Source organism: Spermophilus citellus (assembly GCF_964194105.1).
Source record: "Spermophilus citellus genome assembly, chromosome: 12".
In the NCBI taxonomy this organism is placed as follows: domain Eukaryota; kingdom Metazoa; phylum Chordata; class Mammalia; order Rodentia; family Sciuridae; genus Spermophilus; species Spermophilus citellus.
This window is the reverse complement of record NC_138198.1, coordinates 14,230,278-14,255,790: the sequence shown is the minus strand read 5'-3', so window position 1 is coordinate 14,255,790 and position 25,513 is coordinate 14,230,278. Positions and strand designations below refer to the sequence as shown.

The window sequence follows — 25,513 nt, the reverse complement described above, 5'->3', positions numbered from 1 at the left end:
GCCCTGGCTTTGTCACCTGTGGCCTTTACACTGCTGGAAAGGCCAGGCCAGACGCAAACTTCATGGGTCATCTCAGATTTTTATACAGGAAGGGAGTCTCCTGCAGGAAGGTGTGAGGCCTCTGATGGACCCACTTTCCTTGTGGAAAACGAGCCACTGGCCACAGGAGGAGTTGAGCTCATGTAGATTCTACTGAGAGGTGATTTAGTGAGTGTGTCTGTTTGGGCCTCAGGAATTTGGACTTTTGGGTTGGGGTTTTGTGGCCAGCACTGGGAATAGGCTTGTCTTGGAAGAGATTAGTGCCCTCAGCATGTGGCTTTCTGCTTTATCCCCTTTTCCCAGGCCACACTGTGTTGGAGTTTTTCATTTTCTGTATCTAACACTTCTGTCCCTAATTTTTCTAGTGTTTTATACATGAATGGGTGCTGGATTTTGTCAGATGTTTTTTCTGCATCTATTGGATATCATATGATTCTTGTCCTTATCACAATTTATGTGGCAAATTACATTTATTGGTTTGTGTATGGTGAACCAACCATGCATTCCTATAATGAAATCTACTTGATCAGTGTGCACTATCATCTTAATGTGTTTTTTAATGAAGTTTCCTAGGCATGGTGGCACATACCTGTTATCCTAGCAACTTGGGAGCCTGAGGAGGGAGGATCATGAGTTCAAAGCCAGCCTTAGTGAGGCCCTAAGCAACTAAATAAAAAGGGCTGGGGATGTGGCTTGGTAATTGAGCAGCCCTGAGTTCCATCCTCGGTACCAGGAAAAAGAATTTTTGTATCTATGCTCACCAACGATATTGGCCTGAAGTTTTATTTCCTTGACATGTCTGTCCGGTTTTAGAATCAGGATGATAATGGTTTCAAAGAATGAATTTGGCAGTGTTCCCTTCTTTTCTATTTTATTAAGTAATTTGAGAAGGATTGGTGTTAATTCTTCTTTAAATAAGTTTGGTAGAATTCAGCTGAGACTCTTATGTGGTTCAGGGCTCTTCACTTGAGTATTATTTAATCCCCAGGGATTAGAGTAGTTTCTGTTTTTTATCTCTATTGATTTCTAATGTCATTCCATCATGATCTGATAGGATACAAGGAATTATCTTTTTTTTTTTTAATTTGGTAAGATTTGCTTTGTACCATAAAATATGATCTATTTTAGGGAGTGTTCCATGTGCTACTAACAAAGGAGGCTAAATCAGCAGTCAGTTAAACCACATGAATTTCCTACAGACCGACCTATACACTGTTTTTAATTTTTTACTTCCTTGACACTATCAAGCTTCTGGTTGCCACCTTCTCCACTCCCCCCCACCTCTCTCTCTCTCTGCCCCCCCCTCTCTTGGTACCAGGGATTGAAACCAGGGGTGCTTAACCACTGAGCCACATAACCAGCCCTTTTTGTTTTTATTTTGAGATAGGGTCTTGCTAAGTTGCTAAGGCCTCGCTTAGTTGCTAAAGCTGGTTTTTAACTCATGATCCTCCTGCCTCCCCGGCTGCTGAGGCAGGAATGCGCCACCATGCCTGGCCCAGCAGTTGTTTTTAATGTATACAAGAAAAAGGCAATCCAAACATAAAATTAAGGAACCAGTTCTAGTGACAATAATATCAAAATTCTTAGGAATAATGTTTACAAAGATTTGAAATCTTGAGCATTGGAAACTGGAATACATGGCTTTTTGGGGGAAGACCTAGTGTCCCCAAGCCTCATTTCTTTGTCTTTGAGGTCTTTAATATCATAGAAGAAGACAGGGATTGCTCTGTGTGTGGGTGGGGAGGGGACATGAGTACTGGGAATGGAATTCAGAGGTGATTTACCACTGAGCACATCCCCAGCCCTTTTTTATTTTATTTTGAGACAGGTTCTAAGTTGCTGTGGCTGGCTTCAAATTTATGATACTTTTGCCTCAGGTCCCCTAGTGGCTACCATTGAGGAATAGCAGTTCATATCCTGGAAGGTAGAACACCAGGTACCATTTAACTCGCCCAAGCCTGCAGTTACTCAGTATTGAAAGGTCCCCAGAGAGTATGAAAATAATTGTATACAAGAGTGGAAAACAACTCTGAGGACGGGAGATTTGGGTTTTCAAATGTGAGGGGTGAGAACTCTGAGAAAGTCAAAAAAGAGTTACTTGGTTTTGAAGAAGAGACTTGTAGGGGTAATTTTTAGGATCAAAAAATATATTCTAATAGGAACAATCCAGAGCATACATAGTAAAAGAGATCCCCAGGGATAGGTCTTGTGATAGGGATAGGCCTTGCTCAATAGCAAATAACTGTAATATAATCTACTAACGACTCAAATCAGCAGGTGATGGATCCAAAGAGAATTGCCATTCTATTTTCTTGTGTATTAATTAATGTAAAGAAAATAGAGATAGGAGCTTTGGAATACATCTTTAAAGTTGGGTAAAATTAGGCCAAGTAGCCTAGCTTTCTAATTTACTTCTTTCTTGTTTATTTCTTTCCTTCGCAGTGTAAATTAAAGTTGCATATTACACAGCTTTGCAATAATAAAAAGAGTAACTTTAGCGGTTTAGGTAAGCACTTTAATATTTGCATCAGAAAACATGGTTTATATACACATGGAGTATGATTTAGCCATAAATAAAAATAAATTCCTATTATTTGCAGCAAAATTGAAGGAAATGGAGGATATCATGCTAAGTAAAAAAAGCTGGACACAGAAAATAAAATCTTACATATTCTCTTACATGTAAAAGTAAAGTAAGTCGACCTGAAAGTAAAGTATTGATTAAAGGGATTGGGAAGAGTGTGTGTGTGCGTGTTGGGGGGAAGGGTGGAATAAGTGTGGTTGGATGTTATCAATGCAGTACATGCATATGTAGACATATCACACTGATATGGTCATTTGGCCTGTAAAATCCACTGTCTCCCATGTATATATATTATGTACATGTATACTGATTCCGTTTTTTCTGAAGAACTCCAAATTATATGTGCATTTGTCTAGAAGGATATCTGGATCTTAGGGTAGTTCTAATTTTAATTTTTTTTAAAATTTATTTTTTAGTTATAGGTGGACACAATATTGTTATTTTATTTTTATGTGGTGCTGAGGATCGAACCCAGGGCCTCATGCATGGTAGGTGAGCGCTCTATCTCTGAGCCACAACCCCAGCCCCCTAATTTTAATTTTTGATGACCTCAATGTTTTCCATGTCTCTATCAATTTATGTTCTTGCTAGTGGTGTAGAAAGGGTTTCCTTTCCTGCGTATTTTCTGCAACACTTATTATTACTATCATTTAAATGACATTTATGCTAACAAGCATGACATGGTATCTCAATATGATACATAACCTGACACCTCAGAATTTCTAAAAGTAAAAAGGGGGAATTCTTTGACATTGGTCTTAGCAACAGTGTTTGGATAAGACATACAAAGAACAATCAAGACAGACCATACCAAAATAAAAAAATGCTTATACCCAGCAAAAGAATTAATCAATGAATGAAAACGTAGTTATGTATTGGAAGAAGATATTTGCTAGCTACAAATCTGATGAAAGTTTAAAATCCATAATAAGTGAAATGAATACAACTCATCAAAAAGGAAAGATAAAAAAACTCATAACCTAATTCATATATGGGTAAAAGTCTAGGTAGATATTTCTCAATAAAGGATAAATGTCTGGGGCTGGGGATGTGGCTCAAGCGGTAGCTCGCTCGCCTGGCATGCGTGCGTCCCGGGTTCGATCCTCAGCACCACATACCAACAAAGATGTTGTGTCCGCCGAGAACTAAAAAATAAATATTAAAAATTCTCTCTCTCTCTCTCTCTCTCTCTCTCTCTCCCCCCTCCCTCCCTCTCTCTCTCCCTCTCCTCTCTCCTCTCTCCTCTCTCACTCTCTTTAAAAAAAAAAAAAAGATAAATGTCTGACAATATATGAAAAGTGCTCAGCTTCACTAAAGTACTCAAAATCAGAAAAAATGCTCCAAATCCCAATTTCCTTTAGCTTCTATACCTCATTTATGTCACAGATGAAAGTATAAACCTTGCATATTCTCCATCCCTCAATAGGCATCTTGAGACGTGGGGGGATTCACACATTGCCAAGTCCCCATTTCTCAACTTTATTATTCTTTATTATTTCATTTCAATTGTGAAATGTCTAGAAACATGGAATATTAAAACCTGCTGTCAAATTCTTAGCTATACTTGAGTTTTGAAAGTTAATTCGAGAATAGAATACACCAGTTGACTTATATGTGAAAAAATATAAAATAGATGTATAAAGTAAAAACTAACACAATTATAAATAATATCCTGAGAAACTCAGAAGCTGCACGTGGCTGTTCATACCTGTAATCCCAGCTGTTTGTGATGCTGAGGAAGGAGAAACCATGAGTCCAGGGGTCAGGGGCAGCCTGGGCAGCAGAGCAAGGGCATATCTCAAACAACAAACAAAACCAAAAAACACCACCAACAATAGCGTCCCCAAACACTGATGAGTTCTGCCAAATATTTAATAGGAATCAGTACCAGTCGTTCAAGATCACTTCCAATAGGAAGTGGAAACATTATCATCTGTTAGGCCAGATTTACCAGATAACAAAAGTAGACAGGAGGGAAGTTGCAGAGCACCTGTCACTCTGGTGGTGTGGACTCACCTTCTAAGTCACCTGCAGGCCAAGGTGAAGTGCATTAAGGGAGATCTGACAGCAGGGCTGAGGGATATGCTGGAAATACAGATTTTATTTAATATCCCAAACCAATCAAGTAATACACCATGTTTTTTTTTAATTTATAAAAATCACTTGAAAAAAGCTTTTGATAAATGTCTGTGATAAAATATGTGCTAAAGTAGGATTAAAAGGAAATTTTTTCACTTTGCTAAAGTGAGTCATGAATAACAGTTAACATTGTTTTTAATGGTGAAAATCTGAATGCTTTACACTTTACATTGGAAAAAAGAAAACATGTTTTTATGGCTTCTGTGACATCATTCTGGAAATTATGAACGGACAACAAAGAGCAAAATAGCCTACAGAGATGATATCATCCTGAATATAAAATGTTTCAAGAATTATCACACAAAACACTAAAACTAACAAATCATTTTATCAAGGTTATGGGTTACAGGGTAAATATAATTATTTTAAAAATTTTGTAGGTTTCTTATACTAGCAGTGATCAGTCTCAAAATTGACACAATTACATTCACTACTGTGTGAAAAACATAATTTGAAATAAAAGTATATGTGCAATGTCTGAAAAGTAAGAAAGAGATGTAAAACAAATGGAAAAGCAGCTGATATTTAGTGACCAAAATTTGTTTGAATTATTTTGTTGTTATTGTTGTAGTTGGATACAATACCTTTTTCCTTATTTATATGTGGTGCTGAGGATCAAACCCAGGATTTTGCACGTGCTAGAGTGCTCTACTGCTCAGCCCCAGCCCTAATGACCAAAATTTTAATGTTGTTAAAATCACAGTATCCCAAAATGCATTTGAAAATTCAGTGTAATTAGGTCAAAATACCAATCTCCTTTTTGTTGAAATTGGCCAACTGACACTAAAGTTCTTATGGGAATGAAAAGGAAATCAAATAACCAACATTGCAAATAAAGACAAAATTGTGTAAACACAATTGAAACTATTTGTTGAAGGCAGAGTGTTAAGTAGAATAATGGGTTCTGGAAGCATTTTAAAGCCTATTGATGAGCTGTGCTCCCTAGACTTGAGTGTGGGGCTTGTGTCAGTCCAGTGGAGGTGTAACTGGCATCAGCCTTTGTCAATGTGGTGATTACCCTCTGAGCATTAGATGATTATCTGTTTAATGATGGCTTTCAATGGTCTCAGGTTTATGGGTAGAGGACGAGGAGGTGTGCATGTCTGACCTGCTGATGGCCGGGTCCCTCACCCTGCTGTGGTGGTTTCTCACAGTGCCCCAAGGCCCAGGTTTGATATTATCTCACTGCACGTGAGGCGTTGTCCTCTAAAGTCATGTGTGAGAGGTGGCTCCTAAGTGCAGCAGTGGTTGGAGCTCTCCTCCTCAGCACCAGGGGGAAAGACCCCCAGGATCCTGCCCTGACTTCTCTGATGGGCATTTTAGATTCCTGAGGACAAACAAGCATGATGGACGGGACCCTTTGTCTGTACACCCGGAGGATTTCACTTTAACACCACTTGCACATGGACTCGGGAACTGGCTCAAAACACTCGGTTCATTTTACTAGTTTAACAGTTTTCTTGGAGAAGTCATTGTAGCCTTTGTTTTCTGCAGGCCTCCGTGTCCTCAAAATACCAGATTATTTGTGTTATGGTATTATTCCTCTTATGAGTTCAGAAAACATCATTTATTTTAACTTTTGAGCTCCTTTTTCTTCTGTGGGGTGAGGATGAAACCCAGGATGTTGAGTATGCAGGGAAGGCACTCTACCATTGAGCTGTGTCCCAACCCTTCTTTGTTGTTTTTCCATCATTTTTGTTGTTTCCTGTGTAGGAGAAATGCTTCATCAGTTCTACATATCTACAAACCTAATTCAGAAGCCAGTTATAATTTTAAGTCTCCTTTTTCTCTATTATATTTTGGGAGCTATTTTGGGGCATCGTTAGTATTGTTTTCCCTGTTCAGGTTTATATCAACTTGATCTCTGTTTTAAAACCAGGTTTAATTCCTTGTTAATCTAATTCACTATTTCTCACTTGAAACCACATATATCTTTCACATTTATTTTACTATTCACTTGTTATGAACCCAAGGTCATTATAATTAGGTTTCATGGAACTGGAAATTAAAATAAATTGAAACCATTTTTTCTGGCCTCAGGAAAATGTAATACCTTGATTATTTAAGCCATATTTAAGCTACGTGTGATTTTCAACGAGTTTTCACTTTGAAATTGGAACCATAATTGGGGCAAAAATAGTAGGTGTCAGTGAAATTTTAATGAAATTTTCACTGATATGTATTAATTTTATTGAATAGTAGTGTTTTAATGTGGGTTAAGTCCAGATTCACAGAAAATATGTTGATCACTGTCATTCCCAGTGTCTCCCTTTGCCCTTCCCCCCCTCTTCCAGAGTCCTTCCTCTACCCAATGGTCTCTCTCTTTTTTTTTTTTTCATGAGATCCCTTTTCTCTTTTTTCTCTCTAGCTTCCAAATATGACAGAAAATTTGCAATAATTGCTGAGTCTGGCTTATTTAAACACTGAAAATGATGTTCCCAGTTCCATCCATTTTCCTGCAAGTGACATAATTTTATTTTTTTATGGCTGAATGAAACTTCCTTGTATGTATATGCCACACTTTCTTTTTCCATTGATCTACTGATGGACACCTAGACTAGTCCCATAACAGCTGCTGTGAGTTGTGGTGCTGTAAGCATGGGAATCCATCTCCAAACTGTTAAGATAGATCCCGAGACTCATGTAGTAGTTCTTCGGGTTTTCTGAGGAAGCATCCACCCTGATTTCTGTAGTGGTTGTATTAATTTATATTCTCAGCAGTGTTGTATGTGTACTCCCTTTCTCCCATGTCCTTGTCAGCATTTATTATTTATTATTTGTAGTCCTGATGATTGGCATTCTAACTGGAGTGACGTGGAATCTTAGGAAACTTTTGACTTGCATTTCCGTGATTGTTAAAAATTTGGAACATTTTCTTTATAATTGTTTGCTATTTGTGCTTTTTTTTAAAGAGAGAGAGAGAATTTTTAATATTTATTTTTTAGTTTTCGGCGGACACAACATCTTTGTTTATATGTGGTGCTGAGGCTCGAACCTGGGCTGCACGCATGCCAGGCAAGCACTTGAGCCACATCCCCAGCCCTGTGCTATTTTTTTGAGAGATGAGAAATATTTTTTTTTTTATTGAATGTTTTTTTTGTTTGTTTGTTTTTGGTTTTTTTTGGTACTAGGGATTGAACTCAGGGTCACTTGGCCACTGAGCTACATCCCCAGCCCTATTTTGTATTTTATTTAGAGACAGAGTCTCTCTGAGTTGCTTAGCACCTTGCTGTTGCTGAGGCTGGCTTTGAACTCAGAAACCTCCTGCCTCAGCCTCCTCAGCCGTTGGGATTACAGGCATGCGTCACCATGCCCAGCTGAATGGGTTGTTTTGTTTTCTGGTTTTAAGTTCATTTTGTATTCTGGATATTAATCAGTAGTAAATGACAAAGATCTTCTCTCATTTAGTAGGCTATCTATTCTGGCTGATGTTTTTTTCCTTTGCTATGCAGAAGGTCTTTAGTTTTTTTTTTTTTTTTTAAGAGAGAGTGAGGGGGGGGGGAGAGAGAGAGAGAGAGAGAGAGAGAGAGAGAGAGAGAGAGAGAGAGAATTTTTAATATTTATTTTTTAGTTCTCGGCGGACACAACATCTTAGTTTGTATGTGGTGCTGAGGATCAAACCCGGGCCGCACGCATGCTAGGCGAGTGCGCTACCGCTTGAGCCACATCCCCAGCCCAGGTTTTTAGTTTAATGCCATCTCATTTATTGATTCTTTTTTTCTGTGGTGCTGGGGATTGAACTCAGGGTTTTGTACATGCTAGGCAAGCACTCTACCAACGGAGATATTTCCCCAACCATCATTTATTGATTCTTGATTATTTACTGAACTGTAAGATCCTAGTGGGGAGGCAAATCCTGTGCACTATGTTGGACTGTTCCTAGTTTTCTTTTAGCAGCTGTAAAGTTTCTGGTCTTAGGCCTTGACCCATTTGGGGTTGACCTTTGTGCAGGTTTAGAGATAGGAATGTAAGCTCAGTCTTTGACATGCAGACATCCCCATGTTCCCAGCACCAGTTGTTAGAGAGGACTTCTTTTCTCTAATGTTTGTTATTTTGTGGGTCATCAAATGATCACAGCTGTGAGGCTCTGTCTGTTCTCTCCTCTGTTCCATCACTTGTTCTTGTGTGTCTGCTTTTATTCCAGCACCACCATGTTTTGTTGCTCTTGTCTGTAATCAGAAGTCGAGTATTGTGATTTCTTCAGCTTTACTGTTTTTACTCAGGACTGCTTTATTTGCTGGACTTTTTAGGATTCTATGTGAATTTTAGGATTATTTGTCTACTGTGAAGAATCCCATTAGTATTTGGAGGGGGTTGCCTCGAGTCTCTAGAGTTTTTCCATGAACACTGGGAGTCTTCCCTTCTCCTTACATCCTGTTCTGCCTCACTCACTGGTCTGTAATTTTGCTTGTAAAAGTTTTTCACTTCTGTTGTCAGATTTATTCCTGAGCATTTTACTTTTTAAAGTTATTTTGAATGGAATAGGCTTCTTAATTTCTTTTTCAGCAGATTATTGTATAGAAAAGCTCTGGTTAGGATGGGTGCAGTGGCTGGGGAGGCAGAGGCAGAAGGATCGTGAATTCAAAGCCAACCTCAGCAACTCAGTGAGACCCTGTCTCTAAATGAAATATAAAAAAGGGCTGGGAATGTGGCTCAGTGGTTGAGTGACCTGGAGTTCAGTCCCCAGTACAAAAAAAAAAAAATGCTACTGATTTTGGCATTGATTTTCTTATTCTGTTACTTTGTTGGATTTGTTGATCAGATCTGGTGTTCTTTGTTGAAGGTTTCAGAATTTCCTAAGTGTAGGAAGGATCATATCCTTTGCAGATATGGGTATTTTGAGTTTTTCCTTTTTAATTTGTGTCCATTTATTTCTGTCCCTTGCCAAATGCTCCAGCTAAAAATACAAGTATGACATTGAGCAGAATTTATGAGTGTGGACATCCTCATGTTGTTCTTGGTTTTAGCGGAAGTGCTTTCATTTCTTTACACTCATCATGCTGTTGGCTTTGTGGTTGTCATATGTAGCCACTATGATTTGAAGTAAGTTGCTTCTATCCCTAGTTTATTAAGGATTTTTATCAAGAAGTGGGGTTGAATTTCACTGAAGCCTTTTTCTGCATCAGTTCAGGTGATCTTGTCTTTTTTAGTTTGGTTTTGTACGTGTGGTGTACTACATTTATTTATTTGCATATGCTGAGCTGTCCTGTGTCCTTGGTATTTTAGTGGGAGTTGCCTCGAGTCTCTGCAGTGCTTTTTCATAGATATTGTACAATAAGCCATGCTTTGTTGACATTCCATCTGGATGCTGCATCGCCTTTAAGAGAGTTGACAGAAGGCATATTGATGGGGATAATATGCATTGCCAAAGTACCCAAGTTCTGACAGAAGAGAAAATTACAAGAGATTCACTCTCCAGAGTGCTAGGAAAGTGCCACCCTGTGGGTACTTACAGAGCACGGGAGATGTGATCGTCTCATGTTTTACATAAAACTGGTGGGCACTTTTTATTTCACTTTGTTTGGGGCGCTGATAACCCTGCAGTGATGGTGTGTCCATTTTTGCATGCTCCTTTTAAACGAGTTTCTCCTATTACAGTAAATTCCACCTTATTTGCTTGGTCTAAACTTTCTGTGACAGATTCTTCCCCATGGTTAATTTCTTTCTTTTTATCATTAAGTGTTTTATCAGGATTTTTAAATAATTTGTATAAACCATCATATTTGATGCAGAAATTCATTTTTTTGTGACTTCAGGCTTGGGGCTTGTTTTGGAGAGGGAAAATTCCCACTGTTGTTTGCAGGAGACATTGGCCTTGCTACTGGAGATTCTGAATCAGACCCTAGTCACCTGTGCTTCCACTGGATTCCACCTTACTGTGCCTCCTGGTGTCACCTCCCCGAGGGATGGGGCTGGCTGTGCAGTAAAGCTATGAAAGGGATACATCAGAAAAGAAAGGCCAACAGGCCAGAGTATTAGCAGAGGGTTAGGGTTAACTGGAGGGCTCTGCCTCAGGAGAGGGCACATGTCAGGAGGAAGGGGTGGGAAGGAGGTCTCAGCAGGTGTCCTGCTCTCCCTGCGGCAGGGCCTTGCCTAGGGGTTGGTGGCCTCCGGCCTGCTTGTCCATCTGGAGGCTGCCAGGCCTCAAGGCTCTGAGCTGAGACGGGCCAGCAGTATCCGGTGGTCTCCACCTGGTGGGTCCCAGAGAAATCATGGCTCAAGGGACCGTGATTAGCATGCGGGTCCTGTAGTGCCCTTGCCTGCCCGCATTCTGGGTTACAGAGGCGGGAGTTACACACGCTGGAGTTACACACGCTCACCTTCCTAAGAGTCAAAGACACAGCAGAGGATGCAGGAAAGGAAAAGAAAATACACAACCTGAGCTCTTCATCCTTTATTCTTCCAGTGTGTGTATGTCAGTAATATAAAAAGCCAACCCCCAGTTGATTTATAATTTTCCCCAGTTGAATATATTTCTGTTCACGTGAACAATTCTGTCTTAATGTATAAAAAGTTGCCGTTTTGTATGTGTGCTAAAATGTAAATATCATTGATGAGTCTGATTTTGCTGCCTTCTTTAAATGTTTACACTACTCTTTGGTTATAATGACTGTCCTGTTTTTTATAATGACTGTCCTGTTTTTTAATATTTATTTTTTAGTTGTAGTTGAACACAATATCTTTATTTTATTTATTTATTTTATATGGTGCTGAGGATCTGACCCAGGGCTTCGCACATGCTAGGCAAGTGCTGTACCACTGAGCACTCCCCCAGCCCCTGAAAATTTTTTTAATATTCACACTTTATTTTGACCTTTTTATGAATTATGTCAGAAAAACTTGGATAAAACCTGGACTCTACCATTTACTGGGTGTTTGATAAAATGGCATAAAAGATGAAAACTATTAGGTCTCTCATAGGTTATTATGGGTTTTATACATAAGGTATGAAAACCACTTAGAGTGATATTTATATATTTGCAGTGAACCAAAATAATCCAAAAGGATTGTTGTTGCTCCTTGCTGTTATAACGAAATGCATACATCTCTTAAAATATTTGAATTCAAATTCATCAATTTTTCCTTTATTATTCTACTTCATTGCTATTCAAGGGCTTTTCTTTGGACCATTGGCATTGGAATCACTAGAGGGCTTGCTCTGTGTTCAGAAATCCATATTACATTCCAAAACGGCTGAATCATTGCCTGCTTTTTTCATAAAATTTCTTTTTTTTTTTTTAAAGAGAGAGTGAGAGAGGAGAGAGAGAGAGAGAATTTTTAATATTTATTTTTTAGTTCTCGGCAGACACAACATCTTAGTTTGTATGTGGTGCTGAGGATCGAACCCGGGCCGCATGCATGCTAGGCGAGCGCGCTACCGCTTGAGCCACATCCCCAGCCCTCTTAAAATTTCTAATTCATGTTTGTACATGTTAAAATTTGAGAAGCATCCTCTTACTCAATGTAACTCTCATTTGAGAAATATATACAATTGATCTTCTGCAAACATGGTTAAAATGTATATTCTTGTGTTGATGCCTTAATTTTACATTTTATTTTAGAAACGTTTAGTATATACTTAAAATTTTTTATTTGTTCTTTTTAGTAGTATATATGATTTTTACTTATATCATCTTCTCTCTTCAGAGTTAGATAATACATTAGAGCACATCACTGTGTTTAAAAGTATATTACTGAATAATGGAGGTCAGCTGCCTGGGTGAGAACTGGTTCTCGTAACATTTCAACTGGGGTCCAATTAAAGACTGTTGGTGATCACACGGTCATTATGCTGCTCATATACGTATTCTCTTTTTTTCAGGAACCGTTGACATTCAGGGATGTTACCATTGATTTCACTCAAGAGGAATGGGATTGCCTGGACCTTGCTCAGCAGAATCTATATAAAGATGTGATGTTAGAGAACTACCGAAACCTGTTCTTCCTGGGTGAGCAGGGCTTCCCTTCAGAACTCAGCATTAACTATCAGTGTAAAATCTCCTTCCTTTCAGATTATCTCTTGGAAACTGCTCCAAATGAATGTTTCTGATACGTGCTTTCAGAGAAGACTGGACATCTGTTAGTATAGATAGGAAAATATTAATGATATTTCCCTTTGTGATTGACCTCTCTATCTCAAGGTGATAAACATCCTTCACTTTAGATCAGTGGTAGTTATATTATGCTTAGCGAATAATTTCAATATTTATTAATGTTCATTTTGTGCTTTTAAGTTGGCTTATCCAGAACAATATTTTATGAACTATTAAGAAGATTTACTCTGTAAGTCTAATTGCTATATAACATTTTTTGAAGTCTTGTAGTTCCTGATTACCATTGTGTCTGGTTTTATTTTTCATTATAGTAAATGGGGATTGATTTCTCCTAGTATTACCATGTTCTTTCTGTTTCTTTAATTCTCTCAAATTTGCTTTCTATATTTGGGAAGTGTGAGGTGCATTGCCTACATATTCACTGTTTCTGTAGTGTCCTAGAGAGAGGTCCCTTTTATTGTTATATTCTACTTTGTCTCATATGAAAGTTCTTTTTTTTTTTTTTTACTTAAAATGTATTTTGTTTCATATAACTTGGTTTAAAATTGTGTTTTACTTAATATAATTCTTGCCATCTCTGTTTCCTTTAATTCATTTTTCGTTATTCCTTTCCATCCTTTCTCTTTTACTCTCCGTGACCTTAGATTAAATAGTCTAGAAGTCATGTAGGGTAAAATACGTGTAAGTGAAAAAACTTTGATAAAGAGACAAAGTAAAATAAGAGAGAAAAGGGTGTCGTGTCCCACGACTAAACACTCAGGGTCACTCCAGGTGAACTGGGCTGCAGGAAATCTCTCACAGAGACAGAGAAATACCTTTTTCTTTGGATGCTGTGACAGCCCCCCCCCCCCCCCTTAACTTTGGTGTTCATGGGAAGAGAAAGGAGCACATGCTGAACCCTTTTATTGGGAAGAAGCCATTCAAATGAGGCAAGGGGTAGGGTGACACCTACTCCTGGAGCCCTGTGTTGCTATCCGAGCTGGGACAATGCCTAAGTCACCATGCCCAAGTCACCATGAAATGTAGTGACTGGTCAGAGCCTTGTGCTTCAGGACTGGAAGGCATGGTCATCAGAGCGGCTCCTCACATATTCCCCCTTTCTTAATATAAAAAAAAGCAACTAAGGAATTATATCTTTCAGTCACTGGATTCTTGGTTCAAGGTCATCATGATCTACTATTGAAACACAAAAAGAATTAGTAGAAAACATATCATTTCGACAACATAATCAACTTGGAAGATCTAGATTATTATTATTATTATTCTGCCAAACACTCATCAGAAGATTCTTAATCTTTTCCCAATTTTATTGGGAAGCATTATGTTTGGTTATAGTAACACAGACATTTTTATTTGGCATGTGTTTAAGCCTTTCCACAAACCATAGTGCAGAGGGCTCATTTGCATTATTCATTACAGGGGCTTCTAGAGCATTTTAACTTAGAATTTAAGTCAAACTATTAAGAAAATCCATATGTTGTAAGTTCTAAAACTTAGCCATCATGGCTGTATTGTAGAAGCAAGGAATAATACTGAAGGTAGTCATTCAAGGATCATGAGACCAGGAGCTTGCCTAGGTCTGGCTAATTGGCATGCACCTGTTTCAAAGCCTGAGCATTAACTTCAGCATGTTATTGCTCTGAAATATTAGCTGGCAATAACTAGTGATACAATAAGATAAGTTGTATACTCACAGGATATTCATCATTCTTTCTCTTAATTCTCACATTTAAGGGGTCTATTGGGTCTGCCAGTAATGTAAGTATACCTAGCAGAAGTCAACATCAAAACATCCTTTTGGATGCCATCTCAGTGAGAGTTAAAGTTTTTAGGAGTTATGGCATCCTCGTGTAATCGTTCTTGTCCATTCTAGGAGACCAGCCTAAAATATCCACTACTTCTAGACATCTTGTGTTGTACTGACAAGACATGCACAATCCATCCACTTAGAAAAGGGGCCAACTTATATTGTAGAATGATTAGGACAGTAATACATTGGTGGATATTTTATGTAAATAACTGCTCTGTATAGGAAAAATCTATTTTAATAATCTATCTGACACTTGTCCAGATAAGTAAATATAGTCTTAACCTCTAAGGGCCAGCATGATTGGCTGGTTTAGGTTTCTTATATGCTGTCTTTTTCTCAAAAGATACTCCCGGACAGCTTGTTTACCATAGGATCAACATAAAGGTATAACTGACAATTACAGTCAGTACAGTTAATCTAGTTTCATTGGTAGACTTTCCAGTCCCCACTACGATGTACATTAAAAATGGACCTGAGAAATTAGTCCATAGAAGTCTCTTCATAATTTTTACTTAGATAAACTTGTGAAGCTGCATGGTTGTAAACTCTGCGGCTGGAAATTTACCTTCCTGTGCCAGGTTTCTCAGTCATTATCACAATGACAGGTTTAAACTCTATCTTTTTTTTTTTTTTTTTTTTAAAGAGAGAGTGAGAGAGGAGAGAGAGAGAGAATTTTTTTTTTTTAAAATATTTATTTTTTAGTTCTCGGCGGACACAACATCTTTGTTGGTATGTGGTGCTGAGGATCGAACCCGGGCCGCACGCATGCCAGGCGAGCGCGCTACCGCTTGAGCCACATCCCCAGCCCTAAACTCTATCTTTTGAAATCTGATTTAATTTACTGAATCATGTTCAGAAGCAGTAAGACTCTCAGTAACACAGTTAAGAGAATTTTTGAAATATTTTTAATATCCAGTATGTGTCTGTGGCTTCTGTTTTCCCCCTTTTCTTTATTTAATAAAATTGAGTTAAGGCCTCGCATCAACAGTAGTATCATCAATTTAAGTTATAGATAATAGTACAAGTATTTAAATAATAAGAAAGGATTTATTATCCTTAGCTAGTCATAAATTTTGACAAAGGTCATCTGCTAGCTATGTTAAGTCCAGCATTAATGTGTTGGAAAGGGACTATGGCAAATAGAAACAGCCTTTATTAAATGTATGACTTGATTTTTGACTTTAACAGAATTACCAGAAATGAAGAATATAATAAATTGTATATAAAGATTTATATTTTGAAATTAGCTTTAAATTAACTTAAATAATTTTCTTAATTTGGAATGAAGTGAGAAACAGAGTTTGAAACTTAAGAATGGTGACCTTTACTAAGGGCATGAGAAAAATATAGACAACTGTCCAAAATAGGAAGTACATATGCTAATTAAGCATAGAAAAGATGTTTTGTTTTATTATTAATAAAAATGAAATGGAAAAATGAATAGTCTTTTATCTATGAGTCCATGAAAAACTATCATTATTTTTATCAAACTTAGTGTTGACCTAAGAAGGGAGAGTTGGTATCCCAAATATTAATGGGTAAGAATAAGTCAACAGTGTGGTTTAAGACAATGATCTAATTTAGAATTTGTATGACACTGAACTAGCAATGACATCTTGAGGGATGTTGTGTCAAACTAATCTTTGTGTAAAATCTTTGTGTATAAAGAAATAGTTGTGTGAGCATCCTTAATAACTTTATTTAATGTAGTAAAATTAGCTCTAATAATTATGTATAATTTATGATTTTATTAATTTTAAAAACATCAATGTATGTAGGGCATTATCTCATATTAATAAAGTTGAGAAAACATCTATCATGTTAAAAATTTCTTATTGAAATTAGCTATCAGCTGTTGAGCTGATTTGTTTATGGATGTCTAATACTTTAGGGGTAATTATTTTTATGGTTATTTTTCTCAGAGACAGGGGTTGACAGGAGTTTGAAGTTAGGCCCTGTTTCAATGTTTTTCAAAATCTGTTTTTCAAAATCTGTTTTTAACTTAGGAGTAAAATTTTTAATTAGAAAGCTTATTTTTGGGGGGAAGGAAATATTAACATTTTAATTTCTTTCTGTCTGTATGCTTGCCCTTCTTTTTTGGGGGCTCCATTTAATTATGGTGTAACATCTAAACTTGGCTAGGACTATGTTAACCTTTGTGAATCCTTTGGAATGTCTAGAGCTAATTGGATGATAAACTCATCTTTTGAAAATGGGTGGCTCCCTATAAGTTTAGGTGCTGTATTGTCTCTTTAAATCTCTCTATAAAAATAGAAGGATTTTTGTAAAGTCTTATTAAAATTATTTTTAATGCATTTTGTTTATCTGTTGGATACCAATTTTCCTGGGGAACTGTCTGTTCTCCAGACAAAACTGTCAGGTTTGTCCCTATTCTGTGTTACTGGGACATGGTTAAGATAAATCTTTCTTAAAACTATTTTTAAAATGGCCTTCTATTTTAAAGTTTAGCTAAGTAATAGTATAATACTTTTCTAGATGAGGTTAGACATCTGGCATAAATTTTGAAATATATAATATATGAATTTGGATCTCTTGAAAAATCTCCCCGAATTTGTTTTGGTCTATATTAAGTTTGAGAGGTTTTCTTTGATCTTTGTTTTTAGTAGGCAATTTTTAAAGGCCTTCTTTGTTAATAGTAATTGAGGCTAGATATAAAATTGAGATATCTTTTATTAATCACTGTAATTTTTCAGTGTATAGATTAGTTCATCCATCCTAACAATTTGAAAAGAACCCTCAATCTCTTTTTGAGAGAAGGTCTCAAATATCTCTATATTTTAGAATATTATCCTTTAATTAGGTGTCTCTTAGTTGTCCTTTTAAAAAATATGATTAAGGTTACTTCCCAGTGTAGGGAGTAATATATTAGTCTTACCATATGTTTTTATGGATAATAGGTCCAGTCAGAGAACTTATATAGTACCAATGAATTTCCAACAAGGTTTGCAATTTTTATTCCTTAAAACTAACATGCGACTTTGGAAAACATCAGTCCTAATAAAATACTCTCCCAAATATCACAACTTTCCAACAAACAGAAGTAATATGCAAGAATCAAATTTAGTCTCCAAGGAGAAGTGTCAGAAATGGAATTTAAGTCAGCAGTTTAATATATTTAGTGTTTAGATATGAATTTATTCATCAAAATTAATCCTTGTCTTAAACATTAAGAATCACTAGGTAAATAAAGACCTTAAAGGAAATAAACTAAACATTTTAATTGGTCTTTATCATGTCAAAATATGGACAAAGTCTTAGATGATATCAGTATATTATTATTATTATTATTTTTTTTTAAAGAGAGTGAGAGAGGAGAGAGAGAATTTTTTAAAATATTTTTTTTAAAGATAGAGTGAGAGAGAGAGAGAGAGAGAGAGAGAGAATGAATTTTTTAATATTTATTTTTTAGTTCTCGGCGGACACAACATCTTTGTTGGTATGTGGTGCTGAGGATCAAACCCGGGCCGCACGCATGCCAGGCGAGCGAGCTACCGCTTGAGCCATATCCCCAGCCCGAGAGAGAATTTTTTAAAAATATTTATTTCTTAGTTCTCGGCGGACACAACATCTTTGGTATGTGGTGCTGAGGATCGAACCCGGGCCGCAGGCATGCCAGAGGAGTGCGCTACCGCCTGAGCCACATTCCCAGCCCCTATATCAGTATATTAAAATCAAGGAAACAGCCTGAAATATCCTTGAATTAATCAGTTTAAATTTTTATAGTCAGTCCAGTATACATAAATCTCTTTTTAGTTATTTTAATTTTCTGTATCATCTGTCTAGATAATGATTTAAAGATTTCCCTATTTAGGAAAATACTTTTATCAATAAAATATAGAATATAAAGATCTTGTTTTACCCAAAGATGATTTCTTTCTTCTTAGGACCTACAGTGTTTGTTTCCTTTGTTGAAGCATCTTCTTCTCTTTCTAGAATTTTTCCTGGACTATATTTGGAATAATTCCTGGAAATCTTAGAATCTAAACAAATTATTGTGCCTTTTATAAGGAGAAATATCTGAATTTAGATATTCCTGTAGATAGAATTATATTTGTTTATCATCTTATAAAGTTTGTACAATAATTTGAGAGTTAGAGATTACTTAATGGTTGTACTTGAAAGCAAATTTACAGTAAAATACATTTATCTTAAGGTATTTCTAATTACAAAAGGCAGAGCATCAGATAAATGTATATATAGATTATGTATATGTTTTCTGATAAAGGAAAACAATAAGATAAATATATATTAACTAAACAATTACACATATGCTAATTATTTTATACATTAACAATTATAGGCTATCCAAATACCTAGAAAAATATGTATTAAGAATAAGGACAAAACTTATGATTGTATAAGCTTTATGTTACCACATGGTTCTTAAGATATTTGGATCCATTTTAATTTTCTTTGGATGAGTAGTGCACATTTTTATATTTGTGACATCATGTAATAAGATCCTTGTGTAGATATTTGCTCATTTCTTGTAATTTTATATTCAGGAATGAGAATAAGGATTTCTTGATTATCACAGGAACATTGCCAGCTTTTGTTCCTGGGACAAGCAAATGCATCCTCATAGCCTTCAAAATTGAAAACAAAATACAAAGAAGCATATGTTTGATACCTCTCATCAATAGAACATTATTTAGTAATATTACCATAGAGAGGAAAAGGAAGGGTCTTAAAGGTGTTGAGGGATAAAAAATCAAGTTATTTTTAGCTTTGAGAGCAAGTCAGGCTTAGGGCTGCAACATAGAAACCTGAGGAATTAGATTTTGTCTGAAAAAGATACTTTTCATTAGCATTTACAGGTGGGCATTCTTAAAAATGCAGGCTCTGTGTAGTTTCAGTAGCAGGTCTGTGGGAAACAGGAAGTACAGGTTGCTGGGAGGCGGGACCAGAAGTCCTGTCTGAGTGACATTAGAAGGACCAATGGGAAGCCTGTGAAAACATGGGAGGTGGGACCAGGAAGCCTGCAGGGCTGGCTAGGCTTTGGGCAGTAGCCAGGTGTTGAAAACCGCATGGAGCCAGCTGCCCATTGTTGGAGCAAAGGCTTCTGGAGCCAGTTGCATTCCATCTGGTTTGTTTGCATTTCCCTTCTGAGTGAGTGGTTTGCCTTTTCTCTTCGACCTGTGCTTGCAGTGTGTGTCCTTCTGTCTTTTGTACTTTCCCTTGTAGCACGTGGGCACTTTAAAGGTGAGTTTCACGGCAGACACCAGCGTTACTATCAGATCCGTAGGGCAGTCTAACACCTTGCCTGTTTGGCACCCAGGCCAGGTGGTTTCAGGGTTAAAAGCACTGATGGGGGTGGGTCTAGTTACAGACTCCATAGGGAACAGCGGCTAAAGTCTTTTGTCCACAGTGGCTGAGTTGTAGCCATTCTAATCCAGTAAGACAAGAATTCGGCACAAAAGTGCAATATAAATTGTTTGAGTACCTTTAAAAAACAACAGAAAAACAAGTATACCTCTCTAGAAGTAGAATATCTCCTGTGTTAAGTCTCACCACAAAAAGTTCTTTGTTTTTCTCTCTCATACTCTCCAAGCACAGGTTTTTAGCATGTAACTCCTAATACCTAATATTTTAAAATATAAAGATTTACAAAAACAATCCAAAAAGGTACACAAAAGCACTTTTCCCATGGGAGAGAACTACAGTCTCTAGAATTGCAAAAATAAAATTTTTTATCTTTCTAAAGATGAAATATTCCCAGATGTTAAAAAAGTTTAACGTCACAGATGTTTCTTCTAATTCACTTACTTTCTACAATTCAGCCCACAATACTCTGAAATCCTAAGTATGCTTAACTTCTGGAGAGAAATTCCAAATCCACCAAATTTCTAAAATTCACCCTGGAGTCTCTGTATGGGCCACCAATTGTTGAGTTCCACGACTAAACACTCAGGTCACTCTAGGTGAACTGGGTTGCAGGAAATAATTTACAGAGACAGAGAAATACCTTTTTCTTTGGGTGCTGTGATGACTCCTCTCACCTTAGGGGTCCATGGGAAGAGAGAGGAGCACATGCTGAACCCTTTTATTGGGAAGAAGCCATCAAATGAGGCAAGGGATAGGGTTACAAAGGAATAGGTGAGTGGGACTCAACCCCACTGGGTGACACCTACTTCTGGAGCCATGCCTTGCTGTCCAAACTGGGACAACGCCCAAGTCACCACAAAATGTAGTGACTGATCAGAGCCTGGTGTTTCAGGACTGGAAGGTGTGGTCATTTAGAGCAGATCCCCACAAAAGGGACCACTCTTTATGATACTACAAAAATAGTAAAAATCTTGTATAACTAACATCAATCTTTGAAAATATAGACAGGAAAATTGAAAGTTGAAAGATGACATACTATGCAACATAGTCCTACATAGCATTCAGTTGGATATTTGGGGGCTTAACCCTGTTAATCTTGTCATGCATTATAAAAAGTGGCTAATAATAATTCATTTATACTTAATATATTACGGAAAAGGAAGCACTTACTATTGCCATTTTAAGTTATTTTTTTTCTTATAATTGCTTTTCCTACTTTTCTTAACTGCTTTAATTTGTGGTTCATTAATTTTTATAGTGACATGCTTTGGTTTCTCCCCTTGTTCTCCTTATATGTTCTGTGCTTATTTATTTATTTTTATTATATTTTGATTATACAAAACAGCACTTTAAGCTTACATGGTATTTTGAAGTGATAATAAATTAATGTTAATTCTGTATAAAAATCATTTTTTTAAATATTCTCTTAGTGTTAGGTTATTGATGTCACAGCTGTTTGGAAATGGCATATGCATTAATAGAGGTATGATAATTTTGTGCTTTTGTCTTTTAAATTCTGTAGCAAAATTGTTTTAAGTTACCATTATTACAGTTCTATAGAATTTTATATTTATTTATTTTTCATAAAAAGCTTTAGAATTTCAAATTATTTGTGTTGTTGTGTAGGTTTATTTTATTTCTAATGGGAAGGATTTCCTTTAGTATTTCTTGTAGGATCAGGTCTAGAGGTAAGGAACTTTTTGAGTATTTGCATATCTTAAGTCTTTATTTTCACCTTTGAAGCATGATATTTCTGGATATAGTATTCTTGGTTCCTAGCTCTGTTTCTTCACCCTTTTGACTGTAACCCCTATTCTTTTCTGGAAGACTTCTGACAAACCTCTTTTATCTTGGTTCTTTCAAAATTTTCTTTTGTGACTTTGACACTTTGAATATAATGTGCTTTATATTCAATCTTTTGCTTTTTTCTAGAGATGATTAAAATTCTTAAAGTTGGATATCTGTTATTTTTTTTTTGTATTTCTAATTTCTCAAACTCTTTAAAAATATTTTTAGTTGTAGATGGACATAATGCCTTTATTTTATTTTTATGTGGTGTTGAGGATCAAACTCAGTCCCTTGCACATGCTAGGCAAGTGCTCTACCACTGAGCTACAACTCCAGCCCTCAAACATTATTTCTTAAGGAATTCTATTACACAGTTTCTACTTGCTTATGTTGGAATTTTTTCGTCTGAATTTCGTTTATTTTTCCTATTGTTCTGGTTTAGTTGTTGAACATTTTCAAATGGCTACTTAGTGTTCTGTAGGTTATCTATAATAGTTTCCTAATGGTCAATTCCCACTCTTTTATTTTGTTACTTTGATGGAGTCATTTTTCACTTTTTCTTTGTGTTCTCTGTTATTTTTCACTGGACATTTTTCACTTGGAAACCAGCCAACAGTAGATTATTAACATCATTTGGGAAAGGAGTATTAAAGTTATTAAATACACAGGCTAGATGAAATGACACATTCCTGAAATCCTCACTAGTTGAGGCTGAAACTAGAGGAATGCACATAAGAGATGAGTCTCAGCAGCTAATGAGACCTGGTCTCAAAACACACACACACACACACACACACACACACACACATTTAAAAGGTGGGGGACTGCAAATATAGCTCAGTGGTAAAGAAACTTTGGGTTCGATCACAAGTACCCCCCTTCCTCATCTCTCCCCCAAGAAAAGGAGAAAAGAAATAAGGCAGAAGGTCAGTTTCTGCACTAGTAGACTCACATAGAAACTGACAAAGTAGAACTCAAATGTCACATAAAATGGTGGTTACCAGGGCATGGGACTTAGGGGATTGTAATGTTAGTCATAGATGCAAGATTTCATCTTAATGGGTGTAAATAAGTCAAGAGTTCTACTCTACAAAGGGTGAATGCTATTTTATTTTATTTTTGCTACTGAGAATTGTATCAGTGATAGCCTCTGAGCTACATCCCCAACCCATTCATTTATTTATTTAGAGACAGGGTCTCACTAGTTGCAGAGGCTGATCTTGAACTTGCTATCCTCCTGCCTCAGCCACTTGAGCCACTGGGATTACAGCTGTCACTGGGATTATAGCTGTGCACCACCATGGCCGGGTAGTGTAATGTATGCTTAGGAAGTGCTACTAGAATGGATGTAAAGTTTTCTAATAACAAAAATGCTAATTATACAAAATAATGCATGTGTTAGATTTAGTCATTTTACCATGTATTTGTATATATACTTTAAAATATGATGTACATGGTAAATATATAAATGTTGACTTGTCAGTGAAATTAATAAATAGAAAAAAATTGAAACAAATATAAAGCAAGTCATTTTGGTTGATCCCTATGGGTTAGCTTTGGCTAGGTGATATTTATATCTGCTCTATGAGACTGTTGTTGCCTCTCAATTTTCTTTTCAGAATATTTCTCCAGAAGTATATATGTATGTTTCCTATCATAAAAGTTTGCTCATATTTCTTCTTAAAAGTCCATGGGTTCTTCTGCTCTATTGAGTTTCTGGGGTACTGTCATCCAAAATCTACATTTTAGCTCCAAGTCTCTGTATAGACAGAAACTAGTGTTTAGAAAGTCCCTAATAAAGTCAGAAATATTTGCAGGCTTTTCTGTTCCTTTTTCTTACTGAGAGAGAAAGTATTGCTATTTTGTTCCTAGTTGCACAGTTGAGTCGGAATGTTGTAGGTGATATATTTTTTCCCTAATTGCACAGTTGAGTTGAAATGCTGTGGGTGATAAAAGTAACCCTTTCCTCCCTCTACTGCATGTCTCTGTAGCGATGTGCTCATCTGTGGCGCTGTGAAGTCTCAGGCAGTTTTGAAGATTCTTACAGATCAGTTCTTTCAGTATATGGTTTTGAAGTTCACATATCTCTGGAATAATGAAAGTCATGGGTTTACTATATAAAGGTGGGACATCCCTTATTGATGTCCCACCTTCATATAATTTCATATATTTGCAAATTATATTCACCAGTCTAGAAAGTGAAATAATTGATTATTTTTGTTTCTTTCAGCTGTATATTCTCATCAAGTCCAAGACTTTTTGCCAGAGCAGGGATTAAAACATTTATCTCAAAAAGTGATCAAGGGAAGACATGGAAGTCAAGGTATTGAAAATTTACATCTAAGGAAAGACTGGGAAAGTGTCAGAGAGAGTGAAGTTCCGAAATCTTGTCATAATGAGCATAACAAATGTTTGATGACTATCCATGATGAAAATGTCAATGTCAGCAGACATCAAGAACATATAGCATCTCAGAAAACAGCTCAATTTATTCCAGTCACTTTTGAGGAGCTCTCTGTGTTTCTAAATACATATCCACAGCAGTTTTTGAACCATATCTTCCCTCTGAAAGGAAATTTGGAAAGTCTGAAATGGAGTCTGTCCCAAGCTTCAGTTAACAACATGAATAATTTCAATTGCAGCATTGATTTAAACTTTGACTCAAACATTTGTATAGATAAGAGAGTTAAAAATAAAGAACACATTTCTGAATGTGATCATGTTGAGTGTTACTTCACAAAAAGTCTGCTATTTTGCAATCAGCAACAAATTGTTCCTCCTTGTGCCAAAATATACAGTTTTAATCAAAGTGGGGAGGTTCATGCTTCCCCATTATTGCATAATCAAAATTCAGATAAAGATATTTGGAAAGTTTTATATGGTTATAATAAAACCTCCAAGAACTTTAGCCAAGTCTCTACCCTATGTAATTACCAGTGTATGTATATTGGTGAAAAAAATTATGAATGCAGTGAAACTCATGAAAATATTAGCCTTGGTTCAAATCATGGAAAACATCAGTGTGTTCATTTTACAAAGAACCTTTGCAAAGTTAATAAACATATTGAAGACAAACCTTTCACATGTAAAGAATGTGAAAGGACTTCAAAGAAAATTTCAAGCCTTACTCAGCACAGAAGAATTCATACTGGAGAGGAGCCCTACACATTTAAGGAATGTGTCAAAGCTTTCAATCAAAGCTCTAATCATATTAATCACCAGAGAATTCAAACTGGAGTGATGCCATACAAATGTAAAGACTGTGGCAAAGCATTTAATATAAGCTCACACCTTATTAAACACCAGAGAATTCATACTGGAGAGAAGCCCTACAAATGTAAAGACTGTGGCAGAGCTTTTAATCAAACCTCAACCCTTACTCAACACCGGATGATTCATACTGGAGAGAAACCTTTCAAGTGCAAAGAATGTGGCAAAGCTTTTAATCGAAACTCAAACCTTACTCAGCACCGGAGGATCCATACTGGAGAGAGACCGTACAAATGTAGAAAATGTGGCAAAGCTTTTAAGGAGTGTTCACACCTTATTAAACACCATAGAATTCATACTGGAGAGAAGCCCTACAAATGTAAAGAATGCGGCAAACCCTTTAAAGACTGTTCAGCCCTTACTCAACACCAGAGGATTCATACTGGAGAGAAACCCTACATATGCAAAGAATGTGGTAAAGCTTTTAATCGAAACTCAAACCTTACTCAACATCAGAGGATCCATACTGGAGAGAGACCTTAT

General features: G+C 36.6%; 1 long non-coding RNA gene across 1 annotated transcript in view; it reads left to right on the top strand.

Moving 5' to 3' along the window:
• LOC308631571 overlaps positions 1-24,477 on the top strand; it is a 31,666-nt gene extending 7,189 nt beyond the window's left edge. The window contains exons 2-3 of the long non-coding RNA XR_014018253.1: positions 12,585-12,711; positions 23,991-24,477. This is a non-coding gene — a long non-coding RNA (uncharacterized lncRNA). The remainder of the gene's footprint in view (positions 1-12,584; positions 12,712-23,990) is intronic.
• The last annotated feature ends 1,036 nt before the right edge of the window (positions 24,478-25,513 follow it).